This window comes from Xiphophorus couchianus, chromosome 22 (assembly GCF_001444195.1).
Source record: "Xiphophorus couchianus chromosome 22, X_couchianus-1.0, whole genome shotgun sequence".
Taxonomy (NCBI): domain Eukaryota; kingdom Metazoa; phylum Chordata; class Actinopteri; order Cyprinodontiformes; family Poeciliidae; genus Xiphophorus; species Xiphophorus couchianus.
In genome coordinates this window covers 20,281,990-20,299,182 of record NC_040249.1, presented here as the reverse complement: position 1 = coordinate 20,299,182, position 17,193 = coordinate 20,281,990, and the positions used below count along the sequence as shown (strand labels likewise).

The following is a 17,193-nucleotide window of genomic DNA, read 5'->3' as shown; positions in this document are numbered from 1 at the left end:
TGATTGATGACTTATAGTAAGAGAAAAATGTGATTAATTATAATATGTTGATCTGTAATGTGATTAATTATAAGGACTTAATGAATATCGAAGCCAAGATGATTTAAACAAATTCAAAATGGTTTTAATGCGATGGTTAAAGGTTTGTAACAGATGGTAAAGTGAGTTATAGCGAAGTCAGGAAAGATACAGTCTCATGATGAGTGAGGCCTCGCTGACAAGATGTCGCAAGCTGGGGAAGCAAGGGACTTTCGCAAGACTCAGTGAACAGGGTGGGGAACACCGGGGATTACACAATGAGCAGCAGATGTTCAGGAAGCCACAGGAGCTCACCATACACACATATGGGAGTGGAAAAGCAGAAATTCAAGAAAAAAGATAGTAAACCGAGCTGCCCATACACACATATGGAGGAAAAAAGTATAAAACAGGACGGGAAAGAGGAAGTAACTGTTCTTTGTCTGCGGCATCGAAGTAGAGTTGACACAAAGAAGCAGTTCGAGGAGACAGCAGCAGACCACACCTTGGAGCTACGGGAAAAGCTGAAGCTTCGTGCCGCCAAAGGGAGACAAGTTCCAATCGTCCAACCCGGGTTCCTGATTCGATCGTCGGTCTTGCCTCAACCCAAACATTGCAACAGACTTGGAGAAAAGACAAAGGTTCCGGAGGGATAAAGAGTCGGGTTTTTAAAGCAATTGAACCCTCTCTACTTTGCTTCTATTCTAAAGAGGATTTTTCCACACAAAGGACAGAGATTCAGACCAAGGTTCTCGGACGTTCCTGTTGCTAAAGATCCACCTCCAACTGGGTATGAGTTGAACTTGCTTCCTAAAAAGCTATCTCAGAATCTGCGACATAGGTTAGGGAAAAGAGACAGGATGGTATGATTATACATGTTGATTTTATTACACTGCTCTTGAACTATATACAATTGATTATTGATTTGTATGTCACATATTCCTGCTTAAGCTTGCTTAATAAATTCATACTCTAAAATTCTAATGAGGTTGGTGGACATTGGAATTAATTGAGTCATTTACTCATTTTTCAGTTCTTTTAATAAAGGTAAAACTAATGTACAGGGTTCTAGTAAAGAGGAGGCTTCATAATTTCCTTTGGTGAGAGTAAGATAATGACCCGGGGACTTACATCCAAGTCACTAAATTTAATCTAGCCGGTTCCAAGAGCAAGTTATATTTTAGAAAGCGAGCTACCGTTAACAGGAGTGGTTATTGGAATTATGCAGCTGTGAGGGCTACTCAGCTGATTGTTCCTTAACTGAAAAGGGTCGTAGCTTCTGGATTGAAGGTAGTTAGAGCTAGACGAATCGCTTTCGACACCAGTTTGAATAGATTATCTCTTATAGATCTAGTCTAGGGTAATACCCAGGTCTTAGAGATTTTCCGGACCTGTTAGATAGAGAACTGGTCAGTAGTCAGCCTCGGAGGGTTGTGATGAAGTGGGCGGGGCTAGCTATTGCAGGATAACGGACATGGCGCCCAACGTGGGGCGGTGCCAAGTAGGCGGGCCCTAATACACCAGGTCAGTAAAAACAGAATGTGTGATTCTGAATAGCTCACTTGGATGGTTGACTCTTAGAGAATAGAGTTAACAGTGACTGATAAGGCCGTCAGTCACAACCCTTGCAGTAACTGTATAGCATGCAGGTGAGGGAAAGCTTCTACTGAGGATAAGTGATAGTATCCAGACAGTGAAGCCAGTAGCCAACACAGCCTGGACCCATCCCTACTCAAGAGCGCAAAGAGAGGCTTTGGGGGATAGGCAACTCGAAGACAAAGACAACTATGAATGAAGAAGAAAGAGGGGAACTGGATCCCCTGCCAAAGCCAGCAAAGGGACAAGGGGCAAGCAACATCAGCCAAGACGGGGAAGATCATCAAACCCGTCTTTCCCAAACTACTATATCACAACTTCCTGTAATGTTGATATTACTCGGTGATGGATTGGATTCCTGGACTGGGACACTGAAAAGGACGTTCTTCGAATCTCACTATAGTACCAACGAGAACAAGGTTCGAGACATGATGGACTACATGATACAGACACAGATATACTACTGCTCCCGACTTAACGATGGTCACCGACTGGGGGTCGTCAAATGCCCAGTGAAAGTTGCTAAGAAGTTGGAAATTAAGGAGTGGCTAGAATGGTTCGCCGGGCTCCTTGAGAGATGGACCGCTGGTGAGCTGCGGATTGTTTACAGCCCCTCTGGGAAGTATGACGGAGTAGTGAAGACAGCTACAAGGGCAGCGGGCATCGACGGGATCCTGATAGAACAGCTGGCTAGAGGGGTAAGTCAGTACAAAGAGTGTAGAGAAGCCCTGCAGAGACTGTCGACCTACAAAAGCATCAAAGAAAAGGAGCAAGCCCCGGAGAAGGCGGAATCGGAGGTGGCTGAGGCCCCCTCTCGACTGCCCAGCAGAGCCACAACACCGACTAACCAGCCGAAGCAAGATCAGCAGGACCTGATAGACCTGACGGGCGGCGGTGACGATATCCCAGTTCGACCGGGATCATCGCGGAACGACGAGATCCCCTCTGAGCAGTCAGAAGAGGAAAATCACGAGGGGTCGCTCATTGACGGTTTCACTGAGAAGCAGTTGGAGCAAGCGGCCAGGGATTGGCCCTCGCGACGGGGTCAGGAGTTCGGGTTTCATCCCCGAATCCACAGCACGGAAAGGAGGCAGCCACTGCCACCTACGGAGACTCCAGCGGGCAGCAGCTCCGACGAGGACAAGGAGGAATCGGATGAGGAGCTGTGGGACCCCGGCCGCCCTAAGAAGAAGACCCAGAAGTCGGATGTTTGGAGGAGGACCAGAGAGTTGGCCAAAATACCATCAGAGACCATCAGCTTAAGGCTGCAATCCGGGCTCATGATCTACCAGTTTATTGGAGGAATATGGGACCTTGAAGGTGACGGGCTGATTGTGTTCACCAATGATAAATACAAGATCCACAATCGAAAGTTTCGACGCAGCCTTAAAAACCAAGCTGGGAGATATTACCAAAAAGATTCAAAGGTGTTGGAGGCTTCCTGTAGTGAAAAAACTAGAGGAGACGTAGTGATGATGAAGGGCTACAATCTTCCTTATGGTGCCGTAATCCTGGTCCCAATTGATGTTTACAAGAAAGGAGAGAGTCTGGAGGAGTATCGGAAGAAGATGTGGCACGGACTCGAAAGGGGCCTGGTGACTGCCAGCAACGAAAGCATGAGAAGGGTGATGGTGAGCGTGCAGGGACTAAGATCGACAGATTTGCCAGGGGACACCGCCAGGTCGGTCACAGAGAATGGAGTGGTGAACATAGCCAAGACCAACAGTCATTTCTTTGTGTTCCAAGAGGTAGTGGTGGTGGTTGACCCCCGTATGCATCGACTCCGTATGGAGCAAGGTTTACGAATGGCAACTGAGATGGAGGAACAATGCCGCATCAGCCTCCCAGCACAGGAGATCAAGAAATATCCCTTAAAAATACCCCAGAGTGAAGTTTCAAACACGACCCAGACCGGCAAAGCCAAGGTTATGGAGCCACTCAGGATAAAGTTAAGGGAAGCACCAGTCAAACCAGAGTCCCACGCAGCAAGATACGTCAAAGAATTCTCATTCGAGGGAAGCAGCAGTGAACTGAGGCAACCCAACACGGACAGAGTCAAGAATGAGCAGCTGACGGTCCAGAGAGAAGTAGGACCGATGAAACCAGCTAAGATTCAACCGCTGAACTCCCCCAGGAGGGAACCTCTTCGACAACAACAGTATGAGGACATCAGCGACTCGGAGGACGGAGAAGAGCAACAGGAGGTCGAACATTCTGAAGAAGAAGAAGAGAGTGATCACGGCAGCATCTTCTCCGACCCAAAGCAACCACCGACAGGACATAAGACGCTCCGAACAGGACAGCACCGAGGTAAGAAGAAAGAAATAGAAACCTTTGACATCGAGGGTTCTTCTGAGAGACTGGCGAGAGACGTGACCTGGGGCCCCGTACAAGCTAAAGATGGACGGCGTACGTATGTACCAGAGGTCGGCCAAACCGAGTACCAAATCCCGGCGGGATGGGCCAGCAGGTTGGGAGACAAGGTGCTGCTCGAAGTAGAAGCAACAGTCGGAGAATGGGCTAACATCCTGATGACACCATCCTGCTCTACCCTGACAGCACACTATTCCCTGACTACCAACTTCAGGAACGCATACATTGGGATTATGTATGATGTAATGCTGCGACGGCTGAAGAAGGCTGCCTTCAAGTATTCCAGGGAAACTCGACAAAAGCTGGATGAGGTTTCGGCTGATGAAGAGGAGCCACAGGCGACGCCTTCAGAGCCAGGACCACAGATCCCGGTGAGACCACAAGGGGTGTCGGCCCAGCCACCGGCCACTACTACTGGACAAGATGCATACGCAGAGTTAAAGAATCTAAGGTTGGTGATTCGGAGTAAAAACGCAGACGAAAATAATGAGGAGTATTTGAAAGATGTTTGGCCAACCGTGCTATCTACCACCAACCACGAAGGGGCCAAAAAGTTGTGGCTGACCAGCGTGACTGCGGACCCGATGGTTGGAACAGAGTCAGCACAGAGCAACTATGAGAGATTGGTGTTGGAGGACATGGACGACGAAGAGTCCCAGGTGAAGAGAGCTAGAGGAGGCTGGATAAAGGAAGCCGGTTGGAACCGCTTTGGCACACACTAAAGCAAACCGTTTCTCCCGCGAGGTATGTGAAGGTACTGCGTGCGGTGACAAAGGGACGAAGAGGTGAGATTGTGTTTGTGAAACTGCCGGTGAGAAGCACAACCGTGGCCCAGATGGATGTGGCAGTGCAGGGGTTCGACCTGGAGCAGCAGTACTACGAGGACAAAAGGAAGAAGGAGGCTAGCCAACCAGCAAAGCCACCTGGAAGGGTCAACATCAGACAGCCATCCAACTTCCAGAGCAGGCCATTCCCGCAAGGCACACAGCCATCCAATTTCCAGGGCCGGCCATATCAACAGGGAACACCATCCAATTTCCAGAACCGGCCGTTCCAGCAGAAACCACCAGGACCACAAGGGAGACCGACCAACCCACCGGCTTCACAAAACCAGCCAGGGAAAGGTCAGTTCCTGACGGATGAGGAATATAGGAAATTGAGCCCAGAACAGAGGACGGCCCTCCGTGAGTCCCGTAAAGCCGGAACCGGGGGGTCACCAAAGTAATGACGTCCAGGTCGCGGGTCATTTTAGAAAATGCCTACTGGGAAGGGGACGAAATCTACGCTAAAGTGGAGGGAGTACCCTACCTGGTGGACACCGGAGCGGAGGTGTCTATGACCCGCAAAGACCTAGAAACAGCAGGACACCTGAAGGTTCAGTTTGCTAATGGAAAAATAGAAGAAATGCCATATGGGACCTGGAAAGGAGTAGTGTGGGTGAAGGGTCCCTACAATCTCCTCACAGTAAAAGACTTAGACGGACTCAGTAAAAAGAAAGGCACACATCGCCGACTGGAGCGAAGGCTGACGAGTTTGAAAGCAAGATTGGTGAAAGTCGGCCCGACCCAAACCGGATCAGGGCAGCAGGACTGGTACAAACCGATTGACATACCGACGGTGACAGAACAGAAGCTCGCAGAGAGTGACTTCTCCCCGGCTGGGAAAGAGAAGCTGCGTGAGATCATCGTTACAGCGCAAGTGGCACGGTTCAAGAACGATTGTGGGGATTTGGGTCCAAAGTTTGTTCATCACATCGAAGGTGGGGTTCATCCACCGGTCCGGCAGTACCCGCTGAACCCAGGAGCAGTCGAGGAGATGGACAAGATAGTGAAGGAGCTGAGCGCCCTGGAAATCATCAGAGAGGAGCTCAACCCGATCACCAACAGCCCCATCCAGGCGGTGAAGAAACCTGAATCGGCTGGAGGGGGTTGGAGACCAGTTATCAACTTCAAGGCCCTGAATCGGAGAACAATAGCAAACCGAGCCAGTCTAATCAATCCACAAGGAGCGCTGAAAACTCTTCGAGTCAAGAAGTTCAAGTCATGCATCGACCTAGCCAATGGATTTTTCTCTCTACGCCTCGCCAGACAATCGCAAGGTAAAACTGCATTCACCCACAAAGGCAAGAGCTATGTGTGGCAAAGGTTACCCCAGGGGTACAAGAACTCCCCAAATGTATTCCAGTCAGCAGTGATGGAAGTGTTGGGGGATGTAGGTGCAACTGTGTACATTGATGATGTCTTTATTGCTGATGACACAGAAGAAGAACACCTAGAAAGACTACAAAAAGTGGTAGAAAACCTCACCAAGGCAGGCTTGAAGCTAAACCTCAAGAAATGTCAATTTGGACAGTTCCAAGTGAATTATCTGGGTTTCCAAGTCACGTCGGACTTGGGACTCTCAGATGGGTACAGAGAAAAGCTGACGAACATTCAACCACCTCAGTCAGAGAATGACTTACAGAAAATATTAGGACTATGCAACTATGTCCGGGACCACGTACCCAATTATCAGAAGTATGCCAAACCTTTGTACAAATGCCTGAGAAAGAGTGAGGAGGATGAGAAGGACGGAAAAAGACCCTGGGTTTGGACAGCAGCGAATCAACAGAACCTGGAAGAATTAAGAAAAGCCATTCAAGCAGCTGTGAGACTGGAGCCAAGAAGTTTGTCAGAAAGACTGGTGGCAGAGATCAGCTGTGAGAATGACGATGCCATGATCAAAGTGAGTAACGAAAATGGAGGCTTGGTTAGCCTGTGGAGTTACACCCTGACTTCTGTTGAGAAGAAATATCCGCAGGAGGAGAAAGAGCTAGCGGTGTTAGCTCGTTACTGGGGTGTGCTGAAGGACCTAGCACAGGGACAACCAGTTAAAGTCATCACACAAAGCCAAGTTCATAAGTATCTAAGAAAAGGTACCGTGGAAAGTACTAAAGCAACTAACACACGGTGGGGAAGATGGGAAGACATCCTGCTGGACCCGGAGCTTGAAATTGGGCCAGCACAACCCACCAGTAAGAAGAAACCGCCAGAGACACCTGACAAGCCAGGACAACCAGAATGGACAATCTACACTGATGGATCCAGAAAGGGGTCCGACCAGTCGGCATACTGGGGATTTATTCTGAAGCAAGACGGCAAGGAAAAATGCCGTCAGAAAGGAAAAGCTCCCGGTAGTGCTCAAGCCGGAGAAGTAACGGCCGTACTGGAAGGATTGCTGGAGCTGGTGAAAAGGAAAATCAAGAGTGCCAGGTTAGTAACCGACAGTTACTACTGTGCTCAAGCCCTTAGAGAAGACTTGGCCATTTGGGAAGAAAATGGTTTCGAGACAGCAAAGGGCAAGCCAGTGGCACACAAAGACTTGTGGAAAAAGATTGCTGAGCTAATACTACAGTTGGAAATAGAAGTTGAGCATCAAAGAGCACACACGCATGAGGGAGCTCATTGGCGTGGGAATGATGAAGTGGACTGTTATGTCCAGCAAAGAAAGATCGTCTTTGTCGGTACCGAGAAGTGGGACAGCACTCCCAGAGGACGGGAGGTCCCAGAAGAGTACGTGGTCGAGGTCGTGCGGAGCGTGCATGAGGCCCTTGGACATGCAGGCGTACGACCTACCCGTAAGGAGCTGGAGGAGCAAGACCTTTGGATCCCAGTAAAACAAGTCCAACGCGTGCTAAGGGACTGTGAAGTATGTGGACAATACAACGCAGGTCGCCGAGGGCAGCGGATGGATGGGTTATCCATCAAAAGCACGGTCCCCTGGGGTTCAGTCTGCATGGATGTTGCAGGCCCCATGGGGATAACAGGAAAAAGAGGTGAGAAGTACCTCTTAGTGCTGGTGGACTCTATGTCGGGGTTTGTAACTACAAAAGCAGCCAGGAAAGCAAACGGCAATAGTGTTGTCGGCATGCTGGAACAAGTATGCAGTGCCCTGGGAATCCCGAAAGAGCTGCGCACGGATAATGGGACTCATTTCCGTAATTCACAGGTTGACCAATGGTGTCAGAAGTTTGGAGTAATGCGAGTTTACTCTCCACCCTATACCCCACAAGCTAACGGAGTGGTGGAACGAGCCATAGGGTTAGTGAAAAGCTGGATAGCTAAAAATGCTAACACCAACAGTTGGAGCACACAGGCGGTGGAAATAGGGCAGGCACTGAACGACAGAAGCAGAGCCGAGAGGCCTGCCCCTGCAATGGAGCTCAACCAACGGCCGTTCACCACGAAGGAAGTGGGGCGGAGCTCCAGCGACAAAAAGGAGAAGCTGACGCCCAGAGTGCCATTCCGAGAGGGACAGCGCGTGTGGGTCAAAGCAAGAGAGCAACCTGTAAATGCAGCAGTAAAACCCAAGTTTGAGACCACTGACATCGTCAAGCAAGTACTGGATAGGAACACAGTATTGCTGAAAAGAAAAGGGATTCAAGGAGTTGAGCAGCTCAAGCCAGTTCCTGACTAAAGTGAAACAGAAGCCGGTGAAATGGCCAGTGAATCATGTACCATTCCACCCTATATCGGACTGGCCACTGTGAAAGGGGTGGTTGTAATTAGAAGAACACCTTCAGGGATTTGGGCAGGACGAGCCCTGAAGAAATTGGATTGGGCTAAAAAGGGAGTCCTGTCAGAGGAGCGAGAGATGCTGTTGTGGGCAAGAGCTAAAAGTCGCTGTCCGGTTTGTTTAGTAAACAACCCACTCCCCATCACCTGGGAGGGACCGGGCCGTGAGAAGCCCAGGCAACAAGGAGCCACCGCAGAGATGCTACAACATCTCCGCGTCTCTCCGGTTACGGTTTTGAACAACACCATCTGTGGGAACTGCCGGGTAGGTTACCTGCCCCGACTTCAGTTGGAGACCCAATGGAGCTGGCAAAATGAAGAACCAAAGAGCTGTCATTGCTTCTGGGATAGGGACGATCTCCATCATTGTTCTATTTGCGAAGACCAGCTGGGGAGAGGAGAAGTGACTTTGACAGGTCAAGCTGAGGGATGGCAGGTGACGAGATTTTATAGCTCACTGCGATATTACAGAACATATGGGCAAGTACAACCAAACCATGGGAGCCCCATACCGATAATACTACCGGGACCTTCAGCTCCCCCAAACACCCCAGAAGAAGTGGATCCATGGGTGTGGAGGAGGGAAGAAGGGCCCCATGATGTCCTGTGGGATTCTGTTCATGCTGCCTGGCCATATAAAGCTGCTGGAGCATCCCTGTCATTTCCACCATTGAATACCAGCCACTCCCCTGTGATCTTCCGGGTGCATCGGCCTCACGCGTACCAACCATCAGCTGAGGGGCTAAGTGCACTCCCAGACGACACCAGAGACCAAGCCGTTAATGGGGGTTGGACAGGCCCCTGGGAGCTGACCACATGGGCACATCTGATTTTGGAAGTCATCAATGACTGCACAATTCCTGTGGTGGATTTACCGGACGTGCCAAGGGAAGATGGGGTACGCTGCTCAGATATGTATTACTACACCACTGAGGTGGACGGGTGGGGCAGCAATGCGGTAAGACCTAAGGAAAAGTCTTGCCTGTACTGGATAACAGCGGAGTCCCAGTTTCGGGATGGAGTTTTGCAACACCCGGGAGGCGTGGCCCACAGAGCGGGTACGCCCTCCGATCCTAGCACCTCCTGCCAGATTCAGCTGTCAGTGCGCATGATCACCGTCCCCTTTAAAGGAATCTACTCCGTCGGAGCAGCCATCAAAGTGGTGCCAGACGAGCAGAATTACGCCACCGTGTCCTACACCGAACCGGAGCCTCCTAAGAAGAAACCCAAGACTCACGCCTGGCAGAAGCTCGCTTCAGCATTTCCATGGAGGAAGAAAAACCAAGACTAACGAACACACCGGAAGGGGGAAAACGAGTCGCCAAGTCCCAACGTCAGTCAAAACCCACCAGACGGAAAGGTACAAGGGTTTTTGTAACTAAAATGTTCAAAGTAGGAGCTGGGGTCTCGTCGGGACTATCAGATAAAGGTCCGTTCCTAAGACTCCCTACTACCTCTATACTACTTGATATGCCAAGAGAAGATTTCACTCCTTCCAATCCGCTCACCGAAGCATATTTTCTCAAGTACCTCATATATCTTCGACCCACTGATTTCCAGAACACAAAACAGGTGGGGGAAAGTGAAGAGTACACGCCACCCCCTCCAACGAAGCCACATCTATTCATCCCTACCGCACCGCCTGCTTGGCAAGGACGAGGGTCCAATAACACGGTCCATTTTGCATCAATTTCACCTATGTGCCCAAGATCTCTGCCATGGACTTTTAATACAGTGTATCTCAGGGTACAGGGGATCGAACTACGGATAAGGTGGGGTCCCCATTACCTTGAACCACTGCAAGGACTGTATTGTGAAATTTCACTTAATGACATGATTATCTGGACCACATCGCCAAGTATGGCAAAAACCATAGTAAGGAGAGAAATGAATCCAGAATGTTATATATTTAATAACACCAGGCTTCCATTGAAATTGGAAATAGACAGGGTCTACCCCAACCCACCACACCAGAGGATTTTTACCCCGTCAACCTGGGGGTACCGCACCAGACTAACTTTGCATGGGCAACCTTTGTACACCTACATCTCAGTACCCGCCCCAATCGGGTACAATCACGAATCTTGGTATGACCAGGCGCTGAAAAACGGCACCGCCCAAGGCCCGTTTCCTCGTCCGGACTATTGGAGGGTGTTCCACTGGAAGTGGGTGTGGAGGGGGTTGGAGCCCGATTTACCCTACCCCTCTCCAATATTTACAGCCTTGCAGCAGAGAAGAGCCACCAGACGGGTTGCGAAGAGCTCTGCTAACCAAGGCTGCACAAAGGCTTTAAGAAAAATTTGTACAACGCCTGATGCACCGGATCCCAGAGAATCACTAATCTGGCCAGGATGGATGCTATCGGCATGAGGCGCAAGCCTACAGACCAGGGTTGGCTAGACGCAACATCGGATTCGGACAGCTCCACTGACACTGACGACGCTGAGGACGACTCGGACACCTCTAACGAACCTTTGCTACGGAAAACGACTACAATAACAGGAAAATCCCTTTGCCTGAAAGGGCTGCTGACGCTTCTTGCCCTGCTGTTTGCTGCTGCTGTTCTCGCTACTATTTTCTACTTCATCGGAGTTGGACCGTGGTATCTTACACATACAAGAGTCACTTATGGACATTCCAAGTATGCCACCTTCAACTGCTGGAATACAAGCACCACGGCTATTTTTGTGCCATGGGACAACGAAACGTCTACCCAGAATCGAACCGGATTATTCGCCAAAGAAAACGGCAAAAAGTATGTGGAAAGCCGAGCCTACAAACTGAACGACTCCTCCCTAGACGACCTTCTGAATCGGACCTGGGAGATCTACGCCTATGACTTCCTCGACACCGGAGCGCTCTGCTGGATACGGGTTCTACAGCGTAAGGAACGCCGCACCGTGAGATGCAACTGGATTCATCCGGATCGAGGCTTTCCACAGTGGCATTGCAATATGGCCTGTCGGTCGCTACTACTTTTACCGGAACAGGGATACTGGGATACCGAAGTAATATACCCGGCCCCGCACAGGTCCTCAGGCTGTCGAACCTGGCTCCCACGAGGGGAGTTTTGGGGAGACGATCACCTAAATTGCAGAGAAGATGCCAACATCACAGAGCGAGCGCGGATCAACAGAACCTCCCGAGACGACTTTCGTGACTGGGTCACGAGGCCGCCCCCCAACAACAGTTTGGCTAATATTACGGCTTTCCTGATTCGACAAGGTCCTACACGGTTTATGTTTCAAGCTGACCAACAGCACTGTTATAAACACCACTTTAGGTGGTTAAATGCCTGCCTCTGGAATAAGTTCGTCAGATGCAGGGGCCAAAATTACATTGTCACAGCTGTAGAAGAATACTGGACGGATTTATGGCACTCTGTACGCTCAGTACGTACAGAAATTGAAGTCTGGCTGAATAACACATTCCCATGGACATATATAGCAACAGACCAAACGTTCTTTGTGGGAGACTTCCCAGAGGGAGCGGTTCGCTCTCCTGCTGGGTTAGAGGAGCTACACATTGCCAACTTGCGTACCCAACGCCTTCCAACTCCTGAAGATCTTCTGAACGCTCCTAAGGGTGATTTTGCAAAGATTGATAAGTGTGTCGCCAAAAGGATCTTTGACAGCCTCAATGATACTTATTGGAGGAAAACCCTATCTTCACCGCGATGTGACCTCTTACAAGAAAGCCATACTTTATTTTCCGTATGGAAGTATCACTGCCCTGATCCCGACACCCTTCCTACCGCTAAATGGGCTCTACAAGCCTGCTATGAGGATTATTATCGAGATTGCGATTGGGAATGGTGGGGACTCCAACAAGAAGAACTTCAAGCCTGGGTTATACCCTGTCTCAGTGAATCCACCAATTATTGGATCAAGTACCAGTACCTCGCCACAGTTTATTCTAAGGACCGCGCGATTTGGCCTGGAATTTTTTGGAGACCTGAAAACTACGTCAACCCTAGACCCTGGCGCATGACTTATAAAAACAACACACGACAAGTCTTTGAATGTGTCATAAGTTTGGCCAGAAGACCCTGCCACGAGGTCCGAGGTTGGGAGAGCTACTGCAAACAACATTATGCCGATGAGTATGACACTCACTCTTCTGAAGTTACTTGGCGCAAAATCAATGGTACTTGGCGGAGGGCTATAGTGAGCGGACGGACCTGCACCGACGCAATTCTGGGATACCATCTCCAGAAGCGTAAGAGCATTCTGGGTCTCCCAGTTCCGTTCATCCCAAATCCCCTGGTGGCCATCGCCGAAGGACATGCTTTCCGCAAGAATCTGTGTGATGGGGACACAGACCCAGGGTTTGATTGGGTCGGGCCTAACCTTTTGTATTCCAATCTCACCTGCTCAATCTCTAAGGAAACTTGGGAGAAATGTGGAAAAGGATCTGACCAACATGAATGTTACTGGTTCGAGACTTTGGGATCAGCTATCGTGACCACCCTCACCGACGTCGTGGAAGGCGTTGCTAATATAGTAGAGGGAGGCCTCCACATCGTCGAACAGTGGCTGCTAGATGCTCTGAGCCTGCTGTGGCCATATCTCTTGGGCTTTCTGGGCGTGGCTGTGGCCTTAATCGTCGGCAAGATTGTCTTGGAGGTGTGGCTAAAAGCACTGTGTCGTTGCAAGAGAAGGGATTACCAGCCCCTCCCCCTGAAGGAGGAGCCTATTTCTGCATAAGAGAGAGCTGCCATGTGCCTGCGAGCCATTCAATCTTCGCTGCAGCTGCTGACAAGACCTGAACTGGAGGACCCATCACCGGACATCATGGCATCCAACTCTTCAACCAACTCATCAAACCCCAACTCACTTTTTGCACCACTTCAAGTGAGTACCTTTGAGCACTTAGGGGTTACCCTAGCCTGGGTACTCTACTGCCACACTGGTTCCTGGCCCAGGGGACATCCTATGAGGATCTTCGTTGCGCGACAAGGATATGTCAAGCTTATCCTACGACCCATCATCCTCCAGAAATGGGGGTTAGCTTCATCCCTCTTCGCTTGTTACCTGATGGGCCGTACCCGCATCAACTGGCGCAGGGGGGTTGTGGTTTGCCTATGGCTCATGACGGATACCACAGCCCTGATACTGGAGTTGGTCATTGGGGGCATTCAAGCTACTCGAACCGCTCCACTTAAGATCCTCACAGCTATTTTAGAGGGGTTTTTCGCCGTATCTATCCTCGTCTACTTAGCGCGCCAGGCCTTGTCCATCAAAGGTCGGGGCAGGCGCATCTGGCTGCAAAAGTGGATAGTTCTGGCTCTTTGGGCAACGGTTTGGGGGATCTTGGTGGTCCTCTACTGGCTTCAGGAGACCTCAGACCTGGCCATCGTTGTATGGATGATGACCTATGCTGCAATATTCCATGATTCAGCTCATGTCTATGATCTGGGCGAACCAGCTCCAGATCATGACATTCCAGTTCCTGTGATTAATTCTCCGTGGCTCGCAGCACAAGCAGGCACAAGAGCTTAAAACCAGCTACTCTCTCTCCGCTTTTGCCTTTGCATATTCGTTGATTTATTACATATTTTTATTACTCAGAAACAGCTAATCATGAAGTTACCTGGGTTGCAATTTCTCCTCAGGCACCAACCTGCTGTGTGGGGTGTGGAATCGCCGCAGAATCTTATGGATTCATTTGGGTGGCATCGTCCGCCCGCTGGTGTCACAAATGCGTGAGCAGCCATTTTAATGATGTAACGGCAATCCACTGTGCTACGGGACGGGAGGATTTGCCCTACATTGCGGCTTCCACATCTAAATCCCTGGAACGGGTGCACAAAATCGTGTGGACCTCTGCGTTGGGACAGAATGACGACGAGCTTACAACACCTCCGTTGTATATGGGACTATTGCTGCCCGTAATACAGAAATTATGGGAACACCAGCTTACTCGGCAATGCCTCCCGACTCTGCATCTTCTGGATGGCCGAGTTGTGGCAGTGGGCGAGTACCTCCCACCTGCATGCCCCATGTCTCCGGATTTGTTTATCGACGTCGGATGTCAAACCAGCAGTGCAACTCACGAGATAAGCACCCAAACTGAGACACTCAGTTCTTCTCACCAAACATGCCAGACTGAGGACACCCTTTCCCCGTCATCTCCATCACCAAGCGACATGGCCTTCCAGGAACTGCTGGCGGAGTTGAACGGCTACTGCAACACCCCATCCGTGATGCTAGACTTCGGGATGGACCTGCCGTCGCCTCTGCCACCACCGCTGGAGCACGCGACCCTTTCCGGTTCCGGAGGCTCCGCACTTGATAACGATTTGGGCGCGGAGAACTGGCTTTCTCCACCGTCTAATCTGACGGAGTATGAGGTTGTGGATGCCTGGACACCTTCGTCATCTCCGGTGACCTGCTATGAGCGTGACATCCTGACGGCTCACTGCGATGATGGACTTGACCTCTTTTGACTTTGGACTTTCTGTTTTCTGCGAAGCACCGTCCGATCTCACGGAGGGGGTGTCAAGTAAACTGGCATGGAGTTGTGAGATCTTTCCAGGTACACGCAGAAAAGGTGTATGAAGGCCTGAGAGAAATAAAGCAATCCAGTGGTTTACTTAAATAAATCATTTCAGTTTAATAGGTATATCAATAATCAATATATAACTTTCAGAATTGTAATCAATATATATAACTTTCAGAATTGTATTTCTAAATGTAATGTTGATCTGTAATGTGATTAATTATAATGAGGATGATTGATGACTTATAGTAAGAGAAAAATGTGATTAATTATAATATGTTGATCTGTAATGTGATTAATTATAAGGACTTAATGAATATCGAAGCCAAGATGATTTAAACAAATTCAAAATGGTTTTAATGCGATGGTTAAAGGTTTGTAACAGATGGTAAAGTGAGTTATAGCGAAGTCAGGAAAGATACAGTCTCATGATGAGTGAGGCCTCGCTGACAAGATGTCGCAAGCTGGGGAAGCAAGGGACTTTCGCAAGACTCAGTGAACAGGGTGGGGAACACCGGGGATTACACAATGAGCAGCAGATGTTCAGGAAGCCACAGGAGCTCGCCATACACACATATGGGAGTGGAAAAGCAGAAATTCAAGAAAAAAGATAGTAAACCGAGCTGCCCATACACACATATGGAGGAAAAAAGTATAAAACAGGACGGGAAAGAGGAAGTAACTGTTCTTTGTCTGCGGCATCGAAGTAGAGTTGACACAAAGAAGCAGTTCGAGGAGACAGCAGCAGACCACACCTTGGAGCTACGGGAAAAGCTGAAGCTTCGTGCCGCCAAAGGGAGACAAGTTCCAATCGTCCAACCCGGGTTCCTGATTCGATCGTCGGTCTTGCCTCAACCCAAACATTGCAACAGACTTGGAGAACAGACAAAGGTTCCGGAGGGATAAAGAGTCGGGTTTTCAAAGCAATTGAACCCTCTCTACTTTGCTTCTATTCTAAAGAGGATTTTTCCACACAAAGGACAGAGATTCAGACCAAGGTTCTCGGACGTTCCTGTTGCTAAAGATCCACCTCCAACTGGGTATGAGTTGAACTTGCTTCCTAAAAAGCTATCTCAGAATCTGCGACATAGGTTAGGGAAAAGAGACAGGATGGTATGATTATACATGTTGATTTTATTACACTGCTCTTGAACTATATACAATTGATTATTGATTTGTATGTCACATATCCCTGCTTAAGCTTGCTTAATAAATTCATACTCTAAAATTCTAATGAGGTTGGTGGACATTGGAATTAATTGAGTCATTTACTCATTTTTCAGTTCTTTTAATAAAGGTAAAACTAATGTACAGGGTTCTAGTAAAGAGGAGGCTTCATAATTTCCTTTGGTGAGAGTAAGATAATGACCCGGGGACTTACATCCAAGTCACTAAATTTAATCTAGCCGGTTCCAAGAGCAAGTTATATTTTAGAAAGCGAGCTACCGTTAACAGGAGTGGTTATTGGAATTATGCAGCTGTGAGGGCTACTCAGCTGATTGTTCCTTAACTGAAAAGGGTCGTAGCTTCTGGATTGAAGGTAGTTAGAGCTAGACGAATCGCTTTCGACACCAGTTTGAATAGATTATCTCTTATAGATCTAGTCTAGGGTAATACCCAGGTCTTAGAGATTTTCCGGACCTGTTAGATAGAGAACTGGTCAGTAGTCAGCCTCGGAGGGTTGTGATGAAGTGGGCGGGGCTAGCTATTGCAGGATAACGGACATTCACTGAGCTCATGTCCAGAACCGCACAGCATTCTGGGAGATGTAGGCAGAGAAAAAGGCTGTAGCCGCTCAGTCGCTCAGGATTAGCTAAGCAATGTTGGTGGAATCAACTTTCTCATTCTTTGGTTACCTAGCAACTCGGTCATTCTTTGGTTACCTAGCAACAACCTGTTGAGTATTTTGTGAAGCAGGAGTTTGAGGTTTTGCCACTGTGCCTCATAACTGCTTAAAAATAATAAAAAAAACAACTTTGTGAAGTGAAAACTGTGGATAAAGAAGGAAAGGTCATGTCACCAGTTTGGAAGTAGTTCCGATATTTTAAACAGAAAATTAATTATTATTGATACTGACTAAAATAAAATGCTTATATTGTTGCCAAGAAGGGATGGGTTTGATTTGGCCAAACATAAATATGTTGCATCCAAA

At 48.9% G+C, this 17,193-nt stretch overlaps 1 protein-coding gene and 1 long non-coding RNA gene across 8 annotated transcripts in view; both read left to right on the top strand.

Annotated features, from left to right (window-relative positions):
- The window catches only part of LOC114137384 (stromal membrane-associated protein 1-like), a 100,553-nt gene that overhangs the window by 10,008 nt on the left and 73,352 nt on the right, over positions 1-17,193 (top strand). The gene's annotated exons all lie outside the window — the stretch shown is intronic.
- Positions 170-15,587, top strand: LOC114137397 (uncharacterized). The gene is made up of 2 exons (XR_003593970.1): positions 170-272; positions 15,506-15,587. It is a non-coding gene; the product is annotated as an uncharacterized LOC114137397 (long non-coding RNA).